Below are 18,488 nucleotides of genomic sequence, written 5' to 3'. Positions count from 1 at the left end.
TGCTCAAGTCTCTGGAATGGAACTTGAACTCATGACCTTCTGACTCAATTGAGAGTGCTGTCCACTGAGGCACAGCTGACGCGTATCCACTAACGCCTAACGGGGCTGCTGACGTGATTGGAAATGTCCATTATATGTTTTTTCACTCTTGAGATGTGGGTGTCGCTGGCAAAGTCGGCATTTATTGCCCATCCCTAATTTCCCTTGAGAAGGTGGTGGCGAGCTGCCTTCTTGAACCGCTGCAGCCCATGTGGGGTAGGTACACCCACATCGCTGTTAGGAAGGGAGTTCCAGGATTTTGACCCAGCGACAGTGAAAGAATGGCGATATAGCTCCAAATCAGGATGGTGTGAGGCTTGGAGGGGAACTTGCTGGTGGTGGTGTTCCCATGTGTCTGCCAGCCTTGTCCTTTTAGGTAATATAAAAGCAAAATACTGCGGATGCTGGAAATCTGAAATAAAAACAAGAAATGCTGGAACCACTCGGCAGGTCTGGCAGCATCTGTGGAAAGAGAAGCAGAGTTAACGTTTCGGGTCAGTGACCCTTCTTCGGAACCCTTCCGATGCTGCCAGACCTGCTGAGTGGTTCCAGCATTTCTTGTTTTTATTGTCCTTTTAGGTGGTAGGCGTTGCTGGCATGTGTTAGGTGCTGTCTCCCACGTAGCTGAGTAACCCAGTAACTGACACTGATACTCAGTGTGTATCAGCCTAGGATAGTTCAAATTTTGTGCAGGCCTCTTTGTGGCCTGTTTTTACTTTTAATTAGAACTGCTAAAGCATCCAGACTGTCTGACTGAGCGAGACTCCAGTTGCTCAGTGTCTGTTAAAATTAGACACTGCCAGGGATGGCCATTGAAAATATTTTAATATCTTTTCCCAAGCATCAAAGTTCCCCCGAGGGCTGCCCAGCTTACCTCCTTCACGCCCGTTGGATCTTTAACGTCCTCTTTGCTGCTGTGTTTTCTCTTCCCTCTCACCAATTTCCTTTGTTCTTGAGGTTCCAGCAGCTGTTTTAAGTGCTGCTGCTGCTGGAAACCTACTCCCAAAATCTCGTCTTGCTCCATCCCAACGAGTGCTGTGCAATGGGGGTTGACGCTCGGCTGCTTCACAGGGCAGCTCGGAGAACCTCTCAACTGTTACTTGGTGGTTCAGGAACACCTTCTTAGGGCAAGTAGGGCAGGGCCATAAATACCTTCCGAAGAAGGGTCACTGACCTGAAACGTTAACTCTGCTTCTCTCTCCACAGATGCTGCCAGACCTGCTGAGTATTTCCAGCACTTTCTTGTTTTTATTCCATAAATACCTTGCCTCATCCTGAGAATGAATTAAAAAAGCCAAAAATTGCCAACGGGAGCAACGTTTAAAATATTATTAAGCTGACCTTGCCTTGTGGGGTGAGGTTGGATTATCTCTAGGCTGAAGAATGGAGTGTTAGTGGCACTGTTCATGGCTCAGTTTACAGGCCTGTGCGCAGCCAGTCAGCTGGAGGATGGACCAAGTGTGATAGTTCCTCGGAATGGTTTTCTGTTGTTGGCCCAGTTTTCCTGGGCTCCTGTGATGAACTGTCCTGTAAACAATGCTCTGCAGCTGTGAACAAAAGGTGCGTTGTTCACAATATCAACTCAAGTTAGAAATGAATACATTGAGGAATTAATTTCAGGCATCAATTCATTAATTGGCAAAAATTAATTCAATATATGGAATTCAGCCAGTGATTTAACGATTAGATTGAGTCAATAGCATAATTAAATTCTGTCAGTAATTATTGAATGCAGTCAGTAACTTAATAACAATATTCAATTGGAACTAATTTGGTTATTAAATTAACATAGTTCTGAAATTTCCTAGGAATTGTGCATATATTGAATATACTGTTGAGTGTTTTACAATCCAAGCTCTTAATATGTGCATATTGCCCTTAATGTTAGCATCCCAATGCTCCAGATACCCACACCCTGAAGCTCTTGTGGCCCATGTTACATCCGCCTCAATATCTACATTTGCTTTTTATCAGCGCCCCTGTTTGATCCATTTTAATCTTTGTCCTCTGGCACTTCATTCCATTGACATGATTGGTGTGTTTTTCTTTTTCGTAAAACTTTATTACAGATTTTACTCACGTAAAACAGAGCTACCAATTATGACTTATAAAAAGTGACTCTCACTGGAAAAGGTACTATTTATAGCTGTCGTAAGTTCACCCTCATTACTTGTTCTGCATTGTGGTAATAAATGAAGCAGCTGTAGTGCCATCGACTGCTGTTTGCAATTGGAATAATTCACAAATACGTCTGGTATGGATGTCTCTCTGCTGAAAAGCCTCTGCCTTGTTAAGAGCCACAGTAAATAAATTGCCTCACGCTCACGCAGTACCATTTGATCTCATATCTTCACCCTTGGCTGCTATCATCTTTACTTTGTCCACTTTTACTTGATCAATGACTTCTCTGAGCTCCACACTCTTCAGTGCACATACCAAACTGTTATCGCAGAATCTGAACAGGCTTGGATTGATCCTGATTCTTAGGTTCTGGGCTGAGGCATTACTGATATATTTGTCAAACTGTAGCAGGATACCTGGAGTGACAGGTGAAGGGAGGGGCTGGTACAAAGAGGCAATATGATTTGTTGGGGCCTGTTAACAGCTCGTTCATCCAGTCGTGCAGGCTGCTTTCCAGAATGGTGTCTAAGTGCAACTTTGACTCCATCACCTCGACCCTGTGCCTCCTGCCCAATCAGCACAGCAAGCCATATAGCCCATCTCCGCCCCATTCTGACGCTGGTGCACTCAGTCAGTGAGGCTGATTTATGAATCTTTGAACAATCTGTGGAATGTGGAGAGCTGGCAATGTTTGATGCAGACAGTGCAGAGGGAGCTTTACTCTGTAATCCCTTTTTTTTAATGTCAAGGGGGCCTTTATTCCTCAGGCCCCCTTTATATACATATTTTTAAAATAACTTTATTAAAATCGAACAAACAAACAAAAAAACTCAAATTAAAATGCCATTCTCGGCGTCGACGATGCACTCCAGTCCCTGCGGTGCCCACCGGTCGCGGAAGGCCTCAAGTGTATCGGTGGACACCACATGCTCCTTCTCCAGGGACGCCCGGACGTGAAGGTAACCGTGGAAGAGGGGCAGGCAATCGGGGAGGATGGACCCCCCGATGGCCCGCAGCCTGGACCTGTGAATTGCTACCTTGGCCAGGTCCAGGAGCAGACCGACGAGGATATCCTCCTCCTGGCCCATGCCCCTCTGCACCGGGTGCCCATAAATCAGGAGCGTGGGGCTGAAGTGTAGCCAAAACTTGAGGAGCAGCCCCTTCAAATACTCCAAGAGGGGCTGCAACCTCGCACACTCCATATATATGAACACGGACTTGTCCAGGCCGAAGAAAGTACAGGCGGCCTCGGAGTCCATGAACCTACTTAAAAGTCTATTGCACGGGACTGCCCTATGCAGCACCCTCTACCCGAGGTCCCCGATGTAAAGTGGGAGGACTCCCGCGTACAGGGACCTCCGTCGGGGTTTCCCCTCGCCGCCAGATGGCAACGCAGACCGCCAGGGCGTTCCGGCCAGCTGACGAAGGCGAGGAAGTGGAGAGTGTGCAGGAGCAGCCCGTACAGGAAACCCCTGCGCGCCAATTGGAATGGCACGGAGGGCATTTCTGAGAGTCGGCTCGGGTTGTGTGGGACTGGCTCTCGAGGAGGGTTTCGGGGCCTGGTTCCGATGTGGTCTTCAGCTCGGCTGGGAGCGTTCCGCACCCCCGAGCCCTCTCGCCATCCGCAGTGAAGGGCGTCTCAGGAGCTTCGGCTACTCCTCCGCCCGTCGGTCCGTCCGCCGGCGGGGGAGCACTCTGACTGGAGGCGATCATGTTCCAAACTCTGAATAGATCCCGGTAAAAGACAGGCAACTCCCTCAGAGAGGCGCAGCTAATGGACTCCACCGGGAGCTGCATGTCATCTTGAAGGCAGTGACAGTGGCGGAAAAATACATCGCCAGCGCACTCCATCTGGGAGGATGCTCAATGTACAGGTATCCCTGCAGGGTCCGAAGGCGGAGAGCCGCAGCCAAGGTGCGGATGCACACCAGCGACTGGCTGCCCTCCTCAATCGGGAGACTCAGGACCGCAGCAGAGACCCAGTGTTTCCTCTTGCCCCAGAAGAAACTGATGACTTTCTTCTGGATCTTGGTGGCGAATGCAGGGGGCGGGGCCAAATTGGCCAACCGGTACCACAGCATCGAGGCCACCAGTTGGTTTATGACCAACACTCGGCCCCTGTAGGAAAGCACTCGGAGCAGTCCTGTCCAGCACCCAAGCCGATTGGTGATGTTCGCCTCGAACTCCTGTCAGTTTGCCGGCCAGGCATCCTCAGCGGGGCTATGGTGGACCCCCAGATAGAGGAGGTGCGTGGTGCTCCACGCAAAAGGTGTCATCTCCTCCGGCAGGGAGTCCACCCGCCACTGACCCACCAGGAGACCAGAACATTTCTCCCAACTGATCTTTGCAGAGGACGCAGCAGAAAGGTCTGCTGGCAGTCGCGCATCCTCCGCAAGTCAACGGGATCTGTGACCACGAGGAGCATGTCATCGGCGTAAGCTGAGAGGACAACCCAAAAGGCCTGCTCGCGCAGAGCCAATCCCGTCAACCTCCTGTGAAGGAGGCACAGGAACGGCTCCACGCAGATGGTATACAATTGGCTGGACATGGGGCATCCCTGACGCACTCCTCTCCCAAAGCGAAGGGGCGCCGTCAGGGACCTGTTAACTTTGACCAGACACTCTGCGGCGGCGTATAAAAGTCAAACCCGAGCCACAAAATGCGGGCCGATTCCAAAGCGCGCAGAGTCCTGAAAAGGTATTCATGATCCACCCTGTCGAACGCCTTCTCCTGATCGAGGGAGAGAAAGGCGACTGACTGACCAGTCCTCTGGCAAAGATGGATCAGGTCCCGGACCAGGTGGTTGTTGTCCTGGGTGGACCGGCCCGGGATCGTGTAGGACTGGTCGGGGTGGATCATGTGGGCCAGCACGGAGCCCAGGCGGGTAGACATAGCCCGGGCAAAGATCTTACAATCAGTGCTGAGGAGGGAGACTGGACGCCAGTTTTTAAGCAGGCAGAGATCGCCCCTCTTTGGCAGCAGGACGATGACCGCCCTGCACCACGAGAGGGGCATCTCCCCGGTCGCCAGGCTTTTCCCCAGGACCCGCGCGTAATGTTCCCCAGGACATCCCAGAACGTCCTGAGGAACTCCACGGTCAGCCCGTCCAGCCCTGGGGATTTGCCCCTCGAGAGCTGGTGGAGGGCGCCAGTCAGCTCCGCCAACGTGAGTGGAGCCACCAATCCTGCGGCGCCCTCCGGGCTGACCTGCTGCAGGTCCTCCCACAAAACTCTGCGCGCATCCTCACTGGAGGGATCCAGAGAGAACAACGCACTGTAATAAGTACGGACCAGGAGGCCCATTCCCTCTGGCTCCGTGATGGAGGATCCGTCATCTGCCAGCAGCTCAACGAGCTGCTTATGGACCCCCCACCATTTTTCCAGCGAGTAGAAGAAGGGTGAGGCGCGGTCCAAATCTTTCAGGATCTGGATCCATGACCTCATGTATGTGCCTTGGGACCCTATGAGCTGCAGGTCCCTCAGCGCGCCCTTCTTCTCTTTGTACGCCTGCCACAGGACCGGGTCCGCGACGGCATGACCGAGGCGGGACTCCAAGTCGAGCATCTCCCTCTCCAGGCGCCGATCTCGGCTTCCCGCCTCTTGGTCAACCCCTTTGTGCACTCCTGACAGAAGACACGGATGTGAGTCTTGTCCACATCCCACCATAGCCTCAAGGAGAGGAAGGCCTCCTGCTTCCTTCTCCAGTCTGCCCAGAATCGACAGAATGAGTCCCGGAATCGCTCGTCCTCCAGCAGCCGGTTGTTAAAGTGCCAGTACGCGGACCCTGCCCGCGAGCGGAATGAACTCCGCCCACACCAGGTGGTGGTCCGAGCACGGCACCAGCCGCATGGAGGCCGCCGAGATGCGGGAGACGTACGCCTGCGAAAAGTAAAGGCGGTCCATTCGGCACCCTCCTCCTCCAGACCTCCACGTGAAGGTGCTGGAGTCGGGATGGAGATTCTGCCAGACGTCCACCAAGTTGAGGGAGCTGATCAGTCCCCTCAACTTCTCCACCGACGCTTGGCCGTACTGGGGACCGGAGCAATCCCCCACCTCGAGGGAACGGTTAAAATCCGCCCCCCCCCCACCGCCGAGGATGATGCACTCGCCACTATCGATGGAGCTCAAAAGAGTGGACACTTCTTCAAAGAAGCGTACTTGCAACGCGCCGGGCATGGGCGCGTACATGTTCACAAAGTGGGAGCGGCATGCTACCCAGGCTAACGGCGAGGTGGAGCAAGCGGCCCGGCACTAGCTCCTTGACCCCCAAGATCTCCGGTTGAAAGGTCGGGGCCAATGAGATAGCCACCCCACTAGAAATAGGGGTGAGGTGACTCATGTAGACCCCACCCTGCCACTCCAGGAGCCAGGTGGCTTCGTCTCCCGGAACGGTGTGGGTTTCCTGCAGAATGCTCACCGCGTATCTCCCTTCCCTGAGGACTGCGAGATTATGAAATCTGCGGTGAGACCCCCTGCTGCCGTTAATGTTGAGGCTGGCTATGGTTATCTTCCTGTCAAAGGTACTTAAAACTGACACCGACACCAACACCTCACTGTGAGGAGGGAGCGGAAGTGCACCTGGCCTTCCACTCCCCCAGCAACCCATTGAGGAACGCATTAAATTGGTGCCTCTCAACCAGTTTCACACCTGCGCCCTTGCCTGCTTTCTTGAGGACGGCACAGACGGACTGGATGATCAGCGCCAGATTCGACCAACGGCCGAGGGCCAGCTGAACATTATTGCGGCAACTCCTGCATGCCACGAGGAAATCCTGGAGTTCCGCCATGGGGATGAGAGGAGACTCGGTGGGAGGCATGAGGGACTGCACCACCTCACTAGCGATGGAATCAAGGTCGTCCTCCGAGCCCCACACCGAATCCCCATCCTCCTCTGGGTTGTCACCGCCAGTGGCTGACACACCCACCACATACTGTGGGGTGGCTGTCCCGGCCACGCCAGCTGGTCCCGCCTCCGTCACGATCCCATCCCCAGGATTGATGGCGGAGGAGTCCACTCTGGGTTCTAGAATTGAACTGGAGCCTGTGGGCGCCAGCGTTTCAGGACCACCCTCCACCTCCGTCCCCAGGCCAATGAGATGGAAGTGCCCGACTCCGCAAATCTAGCCGGGACCGGAGGGTGGAGAGAGGAGGCCATCTCCTGTCCTGTCAGCACCTACAGGACCAGCAGACCGGGAATTACACAGATTGGCCTCTGGGTTGATTACATCCCGGTTAGGAGTTTCGGGCTGTTGGGAGGGTGGCCCCTCACAGGTCTCACCCTCACCCAGGACACCCGACCCATCGGCCAAAGGAATGATTTCTCTCGTGGGGTCCATAGACTCCCCTACCAAGGGCGGATCCCCCACCTCGGGAGTTGACAAGATTACAGGGGCATCTCCCCCACCTCCGTTCCAAGGGGTGGAGGGTTTCCGCCCAGGGCTTGAGGCCCTGATCGTGCTGGTGGCAGGGGGAACCTGAGGACCCACGCCAGGAGGTGGACCCCGTGGTTCAGGGCCTTCTTCAGAGTAAGGACGTCTCCTCCTCTTATTTCGGGAGGGGCGATGGGGCACAGAGACCTCCATGTCATCAGGGGCCTCTGCCTCCGCACCCACCTTTTGCCTGGTCACCCTGGGCCTGAGCCCAACCCTGGGACAGGTGGATTCCCCGGGAGCGGGCCTTGGGCTGAGCTCAGGCTTGGGCTGAGCCACGGTGTCCAGGGGACGTACCTCTCGATGTTTATTTTTCTTCTGCGCCTTCCTTCCACTTGGACGGGCACCCCCGCTCCCTGCTGGAGGCCGTGAAAACCACAGCCTCCGGCACCGACTGAACAGTATCTGGTGGAGGTGTACGGGGGGTGGGAGGAGGTGCAACGGCACCACCCTGGGCTGCGAGGTGGAGTTGGCAGCCGGGAGGTTGGGACAGTTCTTAGGAACATGCCCCACCCCTTTGCAGACATGGCACCGTGCCCCGTCCAAGGTCCAGAAGACGTGTTAGGCTGTCCCCTGGAACTCTACATTGAAATGGCCCCCTGTATGAATAGCTGGTGGTGGAAGGAGTACACCTGCCGGAGGCTGTTCTCCCGAAGACCGAGCGGGACTGGGGTGATCCCCGTCTTTACTTCCCCCAGATGGTGCAGGTGGGGAAGGAGGAGCTCACCAGGGTTCAAGGGTGGGACATCTGACAAAATGATTCGTTGCGCAGTGGCCTCCAGGGGGTCCACTGGCAGAAAGGTCCGGTCCACGGTGAGCCCCTTGTTCAGGGCCAAGGATACCGCCCGCTCGGTCTTCAGGAAAAACACAGCCTTCCCGTACATTTTAGAGGCAGCAACAATGGCCGAAGGGCCTACAGCACTTCTATCTGACCCTGTTTTTTTAATGGGAGTGTTTGATGGGGGCTTTATTCTATATAGCCCATTTTTTTGTTTGTTTGATGGGGACAGTGTAGAGGGAGCTTTACTCTGTATCTAACTCCGTGCTGTACCTGTCCTGGGAGCTGATTGATTTCACCTTGATGAGCACCAAGTTCACTCAAAAAATATGTGCTGGCAATTTCAGTAAATCTTTTGTGGAAGGAATGGAGGCATCCATTTCACTTAAGGGTCCCAGCAGTTAGTCAATAGCTGAGATAGATTGTTTAAACTGCTAAGACCATGATTAATCTCTTCAACTTCCTTAAGTGTTCCAGGTTGTTCAGTCTTCAGTGAGGAGAGTTTTGCTGCAGGAAAAAAATTAATGTAGTGACAAGGCATAGCAGATCAGTCTGACACCGCCACGGCCCCGGTGTGGCCCAGTGGTCCCTTCACCCTCCCCGACAGTTGAAAACTGCAGCTCCTCAATAGCTGCTGCTTGCACTGAGCTGCCACCAGGCTGTGCAGTTTGTATGACTGGCACAAAGGAGCACAAGTTACCACCCTCAAGGGGAAGCATGGAGTTTAATTGAGGAGCTATTTTAACTTGAGGTAACCTACGCTTGTGGGCAAGTGGCTTTCTGTGGGTTTTACAGTTAGAATCATATAGTACAGGAGGAGGCCATTCGGCCCATCACGCCTGTGCATTCACCTTGAAAGAGCTTTCCATTTAGTCCCGCTTCCCTCTGCTCTTTCCCCATTGCCCTGTAAGTTGTTCCCCTTAAGTATTTATTCAGTTTTCCTTTTCAAAATGACTTGAATTTGGTTTCACCGCACTTGCAGGCAGCGTGATCCAGATTATCATAACCCGCGCCATTTAAAAAAAGTTGTCCTTAGATCCTCTGGTTCTTTTGTTAATTACCTTAAATCTCTCCCCTCTGGTTACAACTTTCCTGCCAGTGGAAATAGTTTCACCTTATTTACTCTTGTCAAAACCCCTCCATTGGAACGGTCGCCATGAGCCCAATGTCCGATGGCTCCAGTTCTGTTAGCAGAGCAGGAAGAGGCAGAATGTCTATACTCAGAGCAGGCAGAGGAGAGGGGTCTGTACTCTGAGCAGGAAGTGGGCGGGTGCCTGTACTCGGAGCGGGAAGTGGACGGGTGTCTGTACCCGGAGCGGGAAGAGGAGGGATGTCTGTACCCGGAGCGGGAAGAGGATGGATGTCTGTACTCAGAGCAGGAAGTGGACTGGTGCCTGTACCCGGAGCAGGAAGTGGACTGGTGCCTGTACTCCAAGCAGGAAGAGGACGGGTGTCTATACCCGGAGCGGGAAGAGGATGGATGTCTGTACTCAGAGCAGGAAGAGGATGGATGTCTGTACTCAGAGCAGGAAGTGGACTGGTGCCTGTACCCGGAGCAGGAAGTGGACTGGTGCCTGTACTTCAAGCAGGAAGAGGACGGGTGTCTATACCCGGAGCGGGAAGAGGATGGATGTCTGTACTCAGAGCAGGAAGTGGACTGGTGCCTGTACCCGGTGCAGGAAGTGGACTGGTGCCTGTACTCCAAGCAGGAAGAGGACAGGTGTCTATACCCGGAGCGGGAAGAGGATGGATGTCTGTACTCGGAGCGGGAAGAGGATGGATGTCTGTACTCGGAGCGGGAAGAGGATGGATGTCTGTACTCAGAGCAGGAAGTGGACTGGTGCCTGTACCCGGAGCAGGAAGTGGACTGGTGCCTGTACCCGGAGCAGGAAGTGGACGGGCGTCTGTACTCAGAGCAGGAAGTAAGCGGGTGCCTGTACTCGGAGCAGGAAGAGGACGGGTGCCTGTACCCAGAGCAGGAAGTGGACTGGTGCCTGTACCCAGAGCAGGAAGTGGACGGGCATCTGTACCCGGAGCAGGAAGTGGGCTGGTGCCTGTACTCTGAGCAGGAAGTGGACAGGTGCCTGTGCCCAGGGCAGGAAGTGGACGGGTGTCTATACTCGGAGCAGGAAGTGAACGGATGCCTGTACTCGGAGCAGGAAGTGGACTGGTGCCTGTACTCGGAGCAGGAAGAGGACTGGTGCCTGTACCCGGAGCAGGAAGAGGACGGGCGTCTGTACCTGGAGCAGGAAGTGGACGGGTGTCTATACTTGGAGCGGGAAGAGGTCATTGTCTGTACTCGGAGCAGTAGGTGGGCGGGTGTCTGTATTCGGAGCGGGAAGAGGTCAGTGTCTGTACTCTGAGCGGGAGAGGACGGGTGTCTGTACTCTGAGCGGGAAGAGGACGGGTGTCTGTACTCGGAGCGGGAAGAGGACGGGTGTCGGTACTCTGAGCGGGAAGAGGACGGGTGTCTGTACTCGGAACGGGAAGAGGACGGGTGTCTGTACTCGGAGCGGGAAGTCGACGGATGTCTGTACTCGGAGCGGGAAGAGGACAGGTGTCGGTACTCGGAGCGGGAAGTTGACGGATGTCTGTACTCGGAGCGGGAAGTTGACGGATGTCTGTACTCGGAGCGGGAAGAGGACGGATGTCTGTACTCGGAGCAGGAAGAGGACGGGTGTCTGTACTCGGAGCGGGAAGAGGACGGGTGTCTGTACTCGGAGCGGGAAGAGGACGGGTGTCTGTACTCGGAGCGGGAAGAGGACGGGTGTCTGTACTCGGAGCGGGAAGAGGATGGGTGTCGGTACCCGGAACGGGAAGAGGACGGGTGTCTGTACTCGGAGCAGGAAGAGGACGGGTGACTGTACTCGGAACGGGAAGAGGACGGGTGTCTGTACCCGGAGCGGGAAGAGGACGGTGTCTGTACTCTGAGCGGGAAGAGGACGGTGTCTGTACTCTGAGCGGGAAGAGGACGGTGTCTGTACCCGGAGCGGGTAGAGGACGGATGTCTATACTCAGAGCAGGAGGTGGACAGGTGCCTGTACTCGGAGCAGGAAGAGGACGGGCGTCTGTACCTGGAGCAGGAAGTGGGCGGGTGTCTGTACTCGGAGCAGGAAGTGGGCAGGTGTCTGTACTCGGAGCGGGAAGAGGTCATTGTCTGAACTCGGAGCAGGGAGTGGGCGGGTGTTTGTACTCTGAGTGGGAAGAGGTCAGTGTCTGTACCTGTAGCAGGAAGTGAGCGGGTGTCAGTACTCGGAGTGGGACGAGGACGGTATCTGTACTCGGAGCGGGAAGAGGACGGGTGTCGGTACTCGGAGCGGGAAGAGGACGGGTGTCGGTACTCGGAGCGGAAACGGACGGGTGTCTGTACTCGGAGCGGGATGAGGACGGGTGTCTGTCCTCGGAGCAGGAAGAGGACGGATGTCTGTACTCGCAGCGGGAAAAGGATGGGTGTCGGTACTTGGAGCAGGGAGAGGACGGGTGTCTGTCCTCGGAGCAGGAAGAGGACGGATGTCTGTACTCGCAGCGGGAAAAGGATGGGTGTCGGTACTTGGAGCAGGGAGAGGATGGATGTCTGAACTTGGAGCGGGAAGAGGACAGGTGTCGGTACTCGGAGCAAGAAGAGGACGGTGTCTGTACTCGGAGTGGGAAGTGGACGGGTAAGAAGTCACTTGTGGGAGTATTTTATAGTCTCCCTAATAGCTACGCTGTAGGACCGAGTATACAGGAAGAAATAATGGGGGCTTGTAAGAAACATACTGCAATAATCATGGGTAATTTTAATCTTCATATAGATTGGACAAATCAGATTGGCAAAGGTAGCCTGGAAGATGAGGTCATAGAGAGTAATCGGGACACTTTCTTAGAGCAGTGCATTCTAGTGCCAAGTTAGGAGCAGGCTGTTTTAGACCTGGTAATGTGCAGCAAGACAGGATTAATTAATGACTTCATAGTAAAGGAGCCTCTGGGCAACAGTGATCATATCATGATAGAATTTCACATTCATTTTGAGGGTGTGAAGTGTGGGTCTAAGACTAGTATCTTAAACCTAAATAAAGACAATTACAAGGATATGAGGACAGTATTGGCTAAAGCGAACTGGGAGCATAGATTAAAGGTAGGACATTGGGAAGCATATTTCAGGAGATATTTCATAACTGTCAGAAAAAATAAATTCTATTGAGAAAGAAAGACTATAAGAAGGATGCACCATCTGTGGGTAACTAAGGAAGATAAGGATAGTATCAAATTGAAAGAAAAAGCATACAATACTGTGAAGATTAGTGGTAGGTCAGAATATTGGACAGATTTTAGAAACCAGCAAAAATGGCTTAAAAAAAAAAGGAAGGGGAAATTAGAGTATGAGAGAAATATAAAAACAGATAGTAAGAGTTTCTACAAATATTTAAAAAGGAAAAGAGTGACTAAAGTGAGCGTTGGTCCCTTAGAGGGTGAGACTGGGGAATCAATAATGAGAAACAAGGAAATGGTGGAAATGTTGAACAGATATTTTGTGTCTGTCTCCACCGTACAAGAAACAAAAACCACCCCAAGAATACATGAAAATCAAGAGTTAAAAGGGAGGGAGGACCTTAAAACAATCACAATCACTAGGGAAAAGGCACTGGGAAAACCATTAGAACTAAAGACTGACAAGTCCCCTGGACCTGATGGCCTGCATCCTAGGACTGACTGTAGAGATAGTGGATGCATTGGTTGTGATCTTCCAAAATTTCCTAGGTTCGGGAAAGGTCCCAGCGGATTGGAAAATCGCAAATATCACCTCTCTTCAAGAAAGGAGGGAAGCAGAAAGCAGGAAACTATAGGCCATTTAGTCTAACATCTGTTGTAGGGAAAATGCTAAAATCTATTAAGAAGGTAACAGGACATTTAGAAAATCACAGTACAATCAGGCAGAGCCGTCATGGTTTTGTGAAAGGGAAATCGTGTTTTACTAATTTATTTGTGTTCTTTGAGGAAGTAACAAGCAAGGTGGGTAGAGGGAAACCTGTAGATGTGGTGTACTTGGATATCCAAATGGCATTCGATAAGGTGCCACATCAAAGGTTACTACGCAAAATAAGAGCTCATGGTGTAGGGGTAAGATATTTGCATGGATTGAGGATTGGTGAGCTAACAGGAAGCAGAGAGTAGGGATAAATGGGCCATTTTCTGGTTGGCAGGCCATTACTGGTAGAGTGCCACAGGGATCAGTACTGGGGCCTCAACTATTTACAATCTATATAAATGACGTGGATGAAGGGACCGAAAGTATGGTAGCTAAATTTGCTGATGACACAAAGATAGGTAGGAAAGTAAGCTGTCAAGAGGACATAAAGAGTCTGCAAAGGGATATAGATAGATTAAGTGAGTGGGCAAAAATTTGGCAGATGGAGTGGGAAAATGTAAACTTGTCCACTTTGGCACGAAGAAAAGTGGTATATTATTTGAATGGAGAGAGACTGCAGAACTCTATGGTACAGAGAGACCTGGGTGTGCTGGTACGTGAATCACAAAAAGTTAGTATGCAGGTACAGCAAGTGATTAGGAAGGTAAATGGAATGTTGTCATTTATTGCAAGGGAAATTGAGTATAAAATTAGGGAAATGTTGCTACAGCTGTACAGGGCCTTAGTGAGACCGCATCTGGAGTACTGTGTACAGTTTTGGTCTGCTCACTAGATGGATGTAATTGCATTAGAAACAGTTCAGAGAAGGTTCACTTGACTGATTCCTGGGATGAAAGGATTATCTTAGGAAGAGCATCATAGTCATAGAGTTTTACAGCACATAAACAGGCCCTTTGGCCCGTCGTGTCCGTGCCGGCCATCAAGCACCTATTCTAATCCCATTTTCCAGCACTTGGCCCGTAGCCTTGTATGCTATGGCGTTTCAAGTGCTCATCTAAATACTTCTTAAATGTTGTGAGGGTTCCTGCCTCTACCACCCCTTCAAGCAGTGTGTTCCAGATTCCAACCACCCTCTGGGTGAAATTTTTTTTCCTCAAATCCCCTCTAAACCTCCTGCCTCTTATCTTAAATCTATACCCCCAGGTTATTGACACCTCCGCTAAGGGAAAAAGTTTCTTCCTATCTACCCTATCTATGCCCCTCATAATTTTGTATATCTCTATCAGGTCCCCCCTCATCCTTCTCTGCTCTAAGGAAAACAACCCTCTCCTATCCAGTCTCTCTTCATCGCTGAAATGCTCCAGCCCAGGCAACATCCTGGTGAATCTCCTCTGCACCCTCTCCAGTGCATTCACATCCTTCCGATAGTGTTGTGCCCAGAACTGTACACAGTACTCCAGCTGTCACCTAACTAGCATTTTATACAGCTCCATCATAACCTCCCTGCTCTTATATTCTATGCCTCGGCTAATAAAGGCAAGTATACCGTTTGCCTTCCAAACCACCTCATCTACTGTGCTGCTGCCTTCAGTGATCTATGGACAAGTACACCAAGGTCCCTCTGACACTCTGTACTTCCTAGGGTCCTACCATCTGTTGTATATTCCCTTGCCATGTTAGTGCTCCCGAAATGCATCACCTCACACTTCTCAGGATTAAATTTCAATTGCCACTGCTCTGCCCATCTTACCAGTCCATCTATATTGTCCTGTAATCTAAGGCTTTCCTCCTCACTATTACGACAGCACCAATTTTCGTGTCATCTGCGAACTTACTGATCATACCTCCTGTATTCACGTCTAAATCATTCACACTACAAACATCAAGGGTCCCAGCACCGATCCCTGCGGTACCCCACTGGTCACAGGCTTCCACTCGCAAAAAGAACCCTCGACCATCACCCTCTGTCACCTCCACTGAGCCAATTTTAGATCTAATTTGCCAAATTGCCCTGGATCCCATGGGCTCTTGCCTTCTTAACCAATTTCCCATGCAGGACCTTATCATCTACATATCTAGCCACCTCCTCGAAAAATTCAATCAGGTTTGTTAGACATGATCTCCCCCTGACAAGGCCATACTGACTATCCTTGATTAATCCCTGCCTCTCCAAGTGGAGATTAATCCTGTTCCTCAGAATGTTTTCCAATAGTTTCCCTACCACTGATGTTAGACTCACCGGCCTGTAATTACCTGGTTTATCCCTGCTCCCTTTCTTGAATAATGGTACCACATTCGCTGTCTTCCCGTCCTCTGGCACCTCTCGTGTGGCCAGAGAGGATTTGAAAATTTGTGTCAGAGCCCTTGCAATCTCCTTCCTTGCCTCACATAACTGCCTGGGATATATCTCACCTGGGCCTGGGGATTTATCCACTTTTAAACCCGCTAAATCCTCCTCCCTTTCAATGCTGATTTGTTCGTGTATATCACAGTCCCCCTCCCTGATCTCTGCACCTACATCGTCCTTCTCCGTAGTGAACACAGATGAAAAGTAATCATTTAAAACCTCACCTATATCCTCCAACTCCACACACACATTGCCACTTTGGTCCCTAATGGGTCCTACGCTTTCCCTGGTTATCCTCTTGCCCTTAATTTACTTATAAAATGCCTTAGGATTTTCCTTGATCTTGCCCGCCAGTGTTTTTTAATGTGCCATAAGCCTCCTTTTTTTTTCCTGATCCAATACTCTATATCCCTTGACATCCAGGGTTTCCTGGACTTGATGGTCCATCCCTTCACCTTAATGGGAACATGTTGGCTCTGAACTCTCACTATTTCCTCTTTGAATGACTCTCACTGGTCAGATGTAGACTTTCATACAAGTAGCTGCTCCCAGTCCACTTTGGCCAGATCCTGTTTTATCATATTGAAATCGGCCTTCCCCCGAGTCAGTACCTTTTTTTCCGGTTCATCTTTGTCCTTTTACATAACTACCTTAAATCTTACAGAGTTATGGTCACTATCCCCGAAATGCGCCCCCACTGACACTTCTATCACTTGTCCAGCTTCATTCACTAGGATTAGGTCCAGTAACGCCCCTTCTCTTGTAGGCCTTTCTACGTACTGGCTCAAAAAGCTCTCCTGTATGCATTTCAAGAATTTCGTTCCCTTTAAGCCTTTTGCTCTAAGACTACCCCAGTTAATATTGGGGAAGTTGAAATCCCCTACTATTATTACCCTATTATTTAAATCTCTGAGATTTGCCTCTATCTGCTCCTATATCTCTCCCTGAGGTCTGTAGTACACTCCCATCCAAGTGATTGCACCCTTTTTGTTTTTAAGTTTTATCCATGTGGCCTCATTTGAGGAACCATCTAAGATATCAACCCTCCTTACTGCAGTAATTGACTCCTTAATCAACAGTGCAATGCCACCTCTTTTACACCCCCCCACAAGATTCTATATCCTGGAATATTGAGCTGCCAGTCATGCCCTTCCCTCAACCATGTCTCTGTGATAGCAACAATATCATATTCCAAAGTGTTAACCAACGCCCTCAATTCATCTGCCTTACTTGTAAGAGAGGTTCAGCAGTTTGGGCCTATACCCGTTGGAGTTCAGAAGAATGAGAGGTGATCTTACTGAAAAATATAAGATCTTGAGGGGACTTGACAGAGTGGATGCTGAGAGGATGTTTCCCCTTATGGGGGAATCTAAAACTAGGGGATGCAGTTTAAAAATAAGGGGTCTCCCATTTAAGACTGAGATGGGGAATTTTTTTTCTCTCAAAGGGTCATTAATCTGTGGAATTCTCTTTCCCCAGAGAGCAGTGGAGGCTGGGTCATTGAATAGATTCAAGGCTGAGTTTGAAAGATTTTTGATCGACAGGAGTCCAGGGTTATGGGGGGCAGACAAGAAAGTGGAGTTGAGGCCACAATCAGATTAGCCATGATCTTATCGGATAGCAGAGCAGGCTCGAAGGGTCAAATGGCCTGTTCCTGCTCGTAGGTCTTGTGTTCCTGCTCCGGGTGTAGACACCCACAAGAAGAGGATGGGTGCCGGTTCTCGGAGCAGGAAGAGGACGGGTTCCTATACTCTGAACGGAAAGAGGAGGGGTTTCTGTACTCGGAGCGGGAAGAGGAGGGGTGCCTGTACTTGGAGCAGGAAGAGGACGCATGTCTGTACTCGGTGCAGGAAGAGGACGGATGTCTGTACTCGGTGCAGGAAGAGGACGGATGTCTGTACTCGGTGCAGGAAGAGGACGGATGTCTGTACTCGGTGCAGGAAGAGGACGGATGTCTGTACTCGGTGCAGGAAGAGGACGGATGTCTGTACTCAGCAGGAACAGGACGGATGTCTGTACTCGGTGCAGGAAGAGGACGGATGTCTGTACTCAGCAGGAAGAGGAAGGATATCTGTACTCAGCAGGAAGAGGACGGATGTCTGTACTCAGCAGGAAGAGGACGGATGTCTGTACTCAGCAGGAAGAGGACGGATGTCTGTACTCAGCAGGAAGAGGACGGATGTCTGTACTCAGCAGGAAGAGGACGGATGTCTGTACTCAGCAGGAAGAGGACGGATGTCTGTACTCAGCAGGAAGAGGACGGATGTCTGTACTCAGCAGGAAGAGGACGGATGTCTGTACTCAGCAGGAAGAGGACGGATGTCTGTACTCAGCAGGAAGAGGACGGATGTCTGTACTCAGCAGGAAGAGGACGGATGTCTGTACTCAGCAGGAAGAGGACGGATGTCTGTACTCAGCAGGAAGAGGACGGATGTCTGTACTCAGCAGGAAGAGGACGGATGTCTGTACTCAGCAGGAAGAGGACGGATGTCTGTAATCAGCAGGAAGAGGACGGATGTCTGTACTCAGCAGGAAGAGGACGGATGTCTGTACTCGGAGCAGAAAGAGGACGGATGTCTGTACTCGGAGCAGAAAGAGGACGGATCTCTGTACTCAGCAGGAAGAGGACGGATGTCTGTACTCAGCAGGAAGAGGACGGATGTCTGTACTCAGCAGGAAGAGGACGGATGTCTGTACTCAGCAGGAAGTAGACGGATGTCTGTACTTGGAGCAGGAAGAGGACGGATGTCTGTACTCAGCAGGAAGAGGACGGATGTCTGTACTCAGCAGGAAGAGGACGGATGTCTGTACTCAGCAGGAAGTGGACGGATGTCTGTACTCAGAACAGGAAGAGGACGGATGTCTGTACTCGGAGCAGAAAGAGGACGGATGTCTGTACTCGGAGCAGAAAGAGGACGGATCTCTG

The 18,488-nt window shown here is 51.4% G+C and overlaps 1 protein-coding gene across 4 annotated transcripts in view; it reads left to right on the top strand.

Moving 5' to 3' along the window:
• armh3 (armadillo like helical domain containing 3) overlaps positions 1–18,488 on the top strand; it is a 197,374-nt gene that overhangs the window by 117,516 nt on the left and 61,370 nt on the right. The gene's annotated exons all lie outside the window — the stretch shown is intronic.

This window comes from Heterodontus francisci, chromosome 20, assembly GCF_036365525.1.
Source record: "Heterodontus francisci isolate sHetFra1 chromosome 20, sHetFra1.hap1, whole genome shotgun sequence".
Classification (NCBI taxonomy): domain Eukaryota; kingdom Metazoa; phylum Chordata; class Chondrichthyes; order Heterodontiformes; family Heterodontidae; genus Heterodontus; species Heterodontus francisci.
Note: the sequence above shows the minus strand (reverse complement) of the source record. Positions and strands in the feature narration are given on the sequence as shown.